General features: G+C 36.1%; 1 long non-coding RNA gene and 1 other non-coding gene across 2 annotated transcripts; both read right to left on the reverse strand.

Annotated features, from left to right (window-relative positions):
- Nucleotides 1-3,260: 3,260 nt before the first annotated feature.
- Nucleotides 3,261-3,333, reverse strand: trnak-uuu (transfer RNA lysine (anticodon UUU)). The gene has a single exon. It is a non-coding gene; the product is annotated as a tRNA-Lys (tRNA).
- Nucleotides 3,334-6,790: 3,457 nt separating this feature from the next.
- Nucleotides 6,791-7,351, reverse strand: LOC138242696 (uncharacterized). The gene is made up of 3 exons (XR_011191657.1): nt 7,257-7,351; nt 6,960-6,986; nt 6,791-6,827 (listed from the first exon to the last, which is right to left on the reverse strand). It is a non-coding gene; the product is annotated as an uncharacterized lncRNA (long non-coding RNA).
- Nucleotides 7,352-7,725: the final 374 nt, after the last annotated feature.

The following is a 7,725-nucleotide window of genomic DNA, read 5'->3' on the forward strand; positions in this document are numbered from 1 at the left end:
CAACTTTTAATCTCAGGTGTACTTTTAGAAGGCATAGAAAGAACAGTTGTGTCGACATTTGCATCATACAGCAGAATGGTGCAGCACAAGCATGCTGGGTCCATATCCTACAGGTCAATGGATTGAAACCATCCTCTGAGTTTTATGGAAGACTTAAGCACACCATCGGGCCAATGTAGTATAAGAAAAACAAAGAAAGCCAAAATCTCTTTGTTTAAGTCCCGTTCTAAATTTCTTGCTTTTGTGAGCAAACTTACCCAGATCTGCAATATTTTAAAATATCTGCCATTGTTTAATTGGAAATAACTAAATTATTGGTGATATCCAGTTATATACTTGAACGAAATAGAAAAATAACAATTATGACCTACATATTAACACACTGACCAGAATAATTGAAAAGCTTTGATTCAGAGCCCCTGCAATTTGTGTTAATTAGAAAAACAACAGTGCTGAAACCTGAGCACAAGTTCAGCTGCTCTCCAGGTTTGTTCCGCACTGTTTCTCGTTGCAATTGAGCTCAGAGCTGGAGATGATTTCTAGATAGAACCGTGTTAACTAGTCCGCAGCTGTGTGCTCCTTTCGAAAGTTTGTTGCAATTGACCCAATGTGTGGTTCTATAGCTGTCAGGTGCAGTTCACTTACATAAAGGACTGTCAGGAACTGTTATGAGTCGACACACTGGAGATTATAATGCTAGAAGCAAGACAATCACATGTCAGCAGACATTCCTCAATTCCAAATACGTTTTCGCCTGCTCTCATCTTTTTAAAGACGGTCATAAACGCTCAAGAAGTAATTCATTCGAATTTGAAGTCTGTTTCTGTTGTCTTGATGAAGAGCAGCCTTATGTAGGAGACTCCCTCTCTGAAGAAGTTTGCCGTCACCCTGCAAGGGAGAAGAGCCATCAATCACCGAGACAGCCACTGAGACAATTAACATTAAACACATGAAATGTGAGATGTTGTGATTTTTCCCCGCTTAAGGCTTCGATCGTTTCCACTCTAACGAGAAAAACCTTTTTATTAAAAGTGAGATTTGAACAATCGTCTCCAGGGGAAAATGCGACCTGAACACCAGCTATCTTTCCTATGGTACTTATAATGAATTATATATTTTATTTCTTTCTACTCGTTGATAAGAAAAAAAAAGTGAAATCATGTAATTAGGGAACTGTCTTTTTTTTTCATGGGGAAAACTAGCACGAGCAAATGTAAAGTTTAGAGCAGCGCTCAACAAAAACGATCAGTAACCGAAAGCGCTTCTTATGCGGATCAATATATTCCGATACCGGTGGTTCCGCAGAAGAAATAAGAAAAGCCGATCTCAAAGCACTGTGCTGCCATTACGGCTACTCTGGCTGCAGCTGCTTTAAGATATACTTAGCGGGCACAGAAAGTTGTAGGAGGTCAGACTGGTTTGCGCTATCTAAATAACAGCATACGAATTTAAGGTTATTTAAATAACCGGGGTAAAGTTAGCTAGGTAAATTTAGGTAAATTAGAAAAAGAGATTTACTAGGTAAAGTTAGGTAAATCAGAAAAAGAGATTCAGGACAAAAAGCTGTGTCAGTGTTCTGTGTAAAAAGTCAGTTTGAACATCATGGGAGCTGTTTTTAATAAGAGCTATTGACTCGTGAAGAGCACCCCCTGTCCCCATGTACCGCCTGTCTAATGGTGCCATATTGAAAAACTTTCAAAATAAAGAAAGGGGCCACAACCACAGCAAGGTTGTGTAAGGTTCTGGGGGCTGTCTGGTGTGTAAAACACTTGGTTTCAGCAGTGTGGGTGCTGTATTTGAAATGCTATTGAGCCATGAAGACGACCCACCTGTCCCAGTGTATTACCTGTAGTGTAATCTTCAGAAAATCATAAAAATTTAAAGAAAGGGGCCACAACCCAAAACAAAGCTGGGAAAAGTCAGAGGACCTGCTTAGTGTGCAAAACACTTACCTGCAGCATTGTGGGTGCTGTGGTTTAAATGCTATTGGTTTATGAACAGAATACCCCTATCCCAGTGCATTGTGCCACATTAAATAAAAGCATAAGAAAAAGAGATTCAGGACAAAAAGCTGTGTCAGTGTTCTGTGTAAAAAGTTGGTTTGAACATCATGGGAGCTGTTTTTAATAAGATGCTGAGAAAAGTATATTTTAATCTTCCTGCTGTCAGTAGTATTGTGAATAGTTGACCCTTACCTGAATGAAAACAGGATGTAAAGGAAGGGTTTCAGGAATCAAACAAAGCTTTATTCCCATGCTTATAGTCTGGGTAATTGGAGACTGCGCTGTTCTGCTTCCTATGGTCATATACGGGTTTTTCGCACGAAGCCGTATTGAAAAGTATTTCTCGCGTTGTGAACATGTGCACACAGCGGTCCCCCGGGTTCCAGTTCCTGCGTAATTACGCATCGATGAAAAACCGGAGGTTTAAAAAAAGATAATTAGCTCACCGATAGTTTGATGTAAATGCTGTGGAAATATCCACAAGTCGTGGTCTTTAAAATGCTTTTGGTTTGAAGGCGTTCTGTGCTTCCATTGCGGAGATATGGACAAAAGCATATTCGTGCTTGGTCAAAAAAATGTCATAAAAACGAAAAAGTAAAGGCTGAGAAATCATCCACAATGTATTTTATAGACAAAGTAAGTGTTTTTGTAACTCTAAGAGATTTCGTGAAAGCGCTACAGGCGTGCCAAAATCGTTTTCAAACTTCAAGCTAACTTTACCCCGGTCCGATACCACTGGTTCTGCAGAAGAAATAAGAAAAGCCGAACTCAAAGCACTGTGTTGCCATTACGGGTACTCTGTATGCAGCTGCTTTAAGATCTACTCACACCGCGTTGCCATTAAGGCTACCTAGTTAAAAAAAAACGTATCGTCACCTTTTGGAACGTGATTATTAGACACCCATTAAATCTCAACCGAGGATTCTTGAGAGATCGTTCAGCGAGCGAGTAATAAAAAAACTACTTCGCTTCCATCCTCTGCTGTCACTCAGACGTGATGATGTGCAGTGTGCCTTTCCTCTTGTCGTATTCAAGAGTACTCACTGTGTGAGCTGTACTCTACTGTGATTTAATTTAGATGATTACGTGGAGTAGACAAGCTCTACTTGAACATTTTCGGTTTGTGAAATGAAACACTAATTACACTGCTGTAAATACAAGTAATGGACATTTAAAATAACCACAGTAAAGCTAGAAGAGTGAAAGATAAAAGACTATTTAGAATGACATTCACAACAGACTTGAAAACAGCACAGCCGCCCGAACAGGAACTTGAACCCTGGGCCCTCAGATTAAAAGTCGGATGCTCTACCGACTGAGCTATCCGGGCTCTGAAAGAACATTGACACTGTCGGGATCCTCACAAGTCACGTGTCTCTTGTGCCGAAGAGTAGTCATACCTGACCCGTCTGGAATGACCAATGACAGACTTTATCCAGAAGCGACGGCACCACTCCCAGTAGAATGAGTGAGAAATACAGCATGACATGGATAGTTAAGGGGCTCCCACAATCCATCTTTCCTCACATTACTGATTTTTTTCAATAGCATTTTGACCTTTTTTCACATTCAGATTTTTTTCACGTTTAATAAAATCTTTTAATCAACAACATTAAAAAGAAAACAAATGGAACATTTTTTGGAACAATAATTAAAAAAAAACTTTCAATGCCTTGGTTGTATACGTGTGCACACCCTTTATAAAGGGAGTTGCAACAGTGCTGAAATTTAAAGAACATTTCTGTAGAGAAAACAGCATTTTTTCAGCCTTGATGTTAAGCTTAGGGAGCCTGTCTTTTAGAAATTCTATTTCTTAACACCTTGCACAGCCTCCCGGCAGACTAACAAATATTTTTTTGGAGAAATTGGCTCACACACCGGAAGACACTAACCTTTATTTACGTTAGAGTATGTAAAACTCAGGCTTTAACAGATGTTCATGATGTTTCACACGGGGTGTTACCTGTTGTAGTGTTTCAAAAGATGTGTAAGCGGACCACAAATTATCTTGAAAAGATTTGGGTTTGTATTGGCTGGGATTCAAATCCGACTCAATTATTTGGAAGGCGCCTGTACCACCAATGCACTTCCGAGAAGCACCTGCAAATTAACACAATCCTCTCTCTCGCCTACAAAGTTATGGAGACACAGACGTCCAATGAAAACTAATTTTATTCACTCAAGGCTCCACTCTTTTGTTGTGATGTCATTTTAATTGATATTAGCTTTGATAAGGTGTCGTTTTTGCCTCTTAAAGTTACCCAGTGGGCAAAAGACGTATAATATACATCTATTAAACGCATAACTTAGACGTCTAAATGTGGTCTACAATTCGTCTAGAATGAAATTCTAATATACGTCTAAAGTTATACGTCAATTTTACGTCTATGTTTAGACGTTCATTATACACAAATGGTTGGAGTTCTATTATACGGATACATTTAGGGGACTATTATACATATATGGTTGGAGTTTCGGATAACTTTAGAGGACTATTATACGTATATGGTTAGAGGTCTATTATATGTATATGGGTAGAGGTAGGTTTTATAGGTGTAGAAACAAGTAAACCAAGCCAATGATTTGGTTTAGAAATGTATTCTGAAAATACACATTCACACCTGAAAAATTAAATTATACATTGTATGCAATCAATCAACAATCAACATATGGGCAATAATCATAAAAAAACACAACTAGTCTTAAACTTCAGCTACAAATTCTGGTAACATCAATATACAGTATAGTAATGACAAACACAAACTAATTACATTAACACACTATCTAACTCAAAACCACATTTTGATTCAAATATAAATTTTAAAATGTACAACTTTATTTATTTATCCAAATTCTTTTCAGTGTCCAGATCTCCTGGCCCCCTGCCTTGCATATGCATTCTTCAAGTAACGCATTGCGTGCTCCTTTATATCTTTTTCTTTCGATGTAGGGTGGGACTTCAGCACCGCAGCTAGGAGAAAATTATATAATATTACTACTCAAATAAATGATGGTTAATATCTTCTTGAGTATAATCTCAAAAATAAACCATTAAGGTTTACTAAGCTCAAAGCGGAAATAAACGGATAAAATGTGGCTTGCATCACAGCAATTGAGCAATAAAGTCTGTCCTAATTGAAGAGTAAACAAAGTTTGAAAGTACAACATAGAATAGGAGTACCTTTAATTACTCTATAAAGATTTGTGTCTCCCAGGCCTCTCTTTTGTTGTTTATCTTTTCGGTTTGTGCCAGCGAAGTTGAATTCTGTCACCAGTTCATTTGTCATAAGTCTGAAAACCAAATTTTCACTGAGTTTAGACATTTTTTCAAGTGAGTTTCCACTCAACATTTATTTACTCAAATATTTAGGATCAAATGTAGTACTGTAATCCTTATATTTTAAAAGACAATTTTGCAGTTTTACACCTTGCACATTCAGTGGTTAACACATAGGTATCTATAAGCTCAATTCTGTGGATATGTTAATTTGATCGAAGTAAAAATTTAATGTAAAAACATTTTAAAAAAATCAATAAGCAATACCTTGACAAGACTGTGAAAACACTCTCTCTGACATTACTGCCGCCTACTCTCTGAAGTTGGTTTATCTGGAAATAATATTATATTAGAAATAATATTAGAAGCTATTTTTACTACTAGATCTTCATTAATCAACTAATCAGACATACCCATTTACACATTCATGGAACAAACACATTTTCACGTATTAACTGCACTTTTTTGCAGTATTATCTCAGTCTAAAAATACAAAGTGACCATTTTTCAAAGTAAAAAAAAATATAGTAACTTTTTAGAACATGAAAACACGTTATTTTGCCATTAAAGGATAAGCAAGATTATACATTATAAACTAAAAATATGAACTTATGCCAGAGATGGATCATATTAATCAAATGTAGGCTATAAAATTATGACCCATCTGAAACCTAGAATATTGGTAGTGAATATTTTCTACACCACAGTGAGAATATAATATCATACCAGCAGGTTTTGATTGTCCATGCTGTCAAGTGCTATGCACAGAACTCTTCCATTGTGGTCAGCTTCCTGATGTGGAATTGGGAGTCCACTGGTTCTGTGGACCTACCCAAACGCCTCAATTCATCCCTCATCTCTATCAGGAGGCCCAATACCCGCTTCTGAAACTCTGAAATAATTTAAATTTTATGTCAGCATTTAAAAGGAATTGGGTTGGGATTTTCTTACACTTTTGTCACATTAGCATTACTGTAGTGTTGCTAATGTGCTACATGCAATTTATAATCTTAAAAATAAAAAATTCCCATATCTGTAGTTCATTTTAACTGTACTTACTTCCTTCTGAAAGAGGATATTTCTCTCTTTTCTCTTCTGGTCTGGACATGGTCTTCTGCCTGGGAGACTCTGAAAAGAATTCAGTTATGGAAAACATTTACTTTATCACATAACTTAATATTTCAATTTTGTCATTTAGTTTGTCATAGAACTTCATCTCAATTTCATAGAGTAATTAGATGTAGGCAACAAATGTAGTAATACCTTCAGGAATGTTGAAGCCAGAACTCAGCACCGTTTTTTTCCTTGGGGAGGTTCTCACCTTTGATGGTTGGGCTTCAATAACATAAAAAATGGTGTTAACTTGTCTTTAAATATGATTGATGATGGTTATCTTCTAAGTACATTAAGAAAACATTTTAACTTTAATTCCAATAACCTACCTTTAAACGTACTTGAACAGCTGAGTGAGCTCTGGGAGACACTCTTCCCAGGAGAGAATCTCAGTTTGGGGGGTGGCACTGGCAGCTTCGGTGGCTTCTTCTTTTCTAAACAGAAAAAATATGGCAGTAAAATATTTCATATCAAATTAAATTATTTAATCAACTTTATCTGTAACTTTTTACAATTAATTTATTTCCTTTATTTTGTGAACTTTGAAGGGAGAGAAACTGACTTACTTGGAGTAGCAGCATCAGAATCAAAGTCTGTAATATAATAGAAAATTATCATATTTCAATATAATACTGAAAATTAGTTTAACATAGAATAAGCTAACCAAAATTTTTAGCAATTTCCATTATCAACAAATCTGATAAGATTTTTTAAATTTTCATACAGAACACCTTTCAAAATGACTTATTTTAAAGAGTTGTAAAAAAATCAATAACAAGGTACAAGCTAAATGAGGCATCAGTTGATATTAAGAACTGTTTAAAAATATAGCTATTGAGATTGAGATTGTTACTTTTACATACCATCAACGTAATCGGAGAACACCCGCTTCTTACTTTTGCGTTTTGGATTGGGTGTCTCATCCTCGTCTTCAGCATCCATAACAGAGGTGGTTAAATCAAAGTGATCACACTGTGATTTCTTGTCTACAAATAATTATATTTACATTACATATGATCAAATATGAAAAGGGTATTGTTGCACTAATACATGTACATAGACAGTTACTGTAAATATTCAATCGGAATTTATAATAATTAACAGGAATTTGCTGGGAGTGGCAAGCTTCCAATGTCAGCTCGACTCGATTGGAACACAATGAACACATTTTAGCCCTAAATGAATTAATAGCAAACATTGTTTACATAAAATACATTTTTCCAAGAAAGTTTATAATAATACGATCTATAGTTGACATCTGAGCCTAAATATAAAGGAAAAGCATTTTCAGAGAGCAATCACGCTGTGTTTATGTAGAAAAAGCTATTAGGT

This window comes from Lepisosteus oculatus, chromosome 14, assembly GCF_040954835.1.
Source record: "Lepisosteus oculatus isolate fLepOcu1 chromosome 14, fLepOcu1.hap2, whole genome shotgun sequence".
Taxonomy (NCBI): Eukaryota; Metazoa; Chordata; class Actinopteri; order Semionotiformes; family Lepisosteidae; genus Lepisosteus; species Lepisosteus oculatus.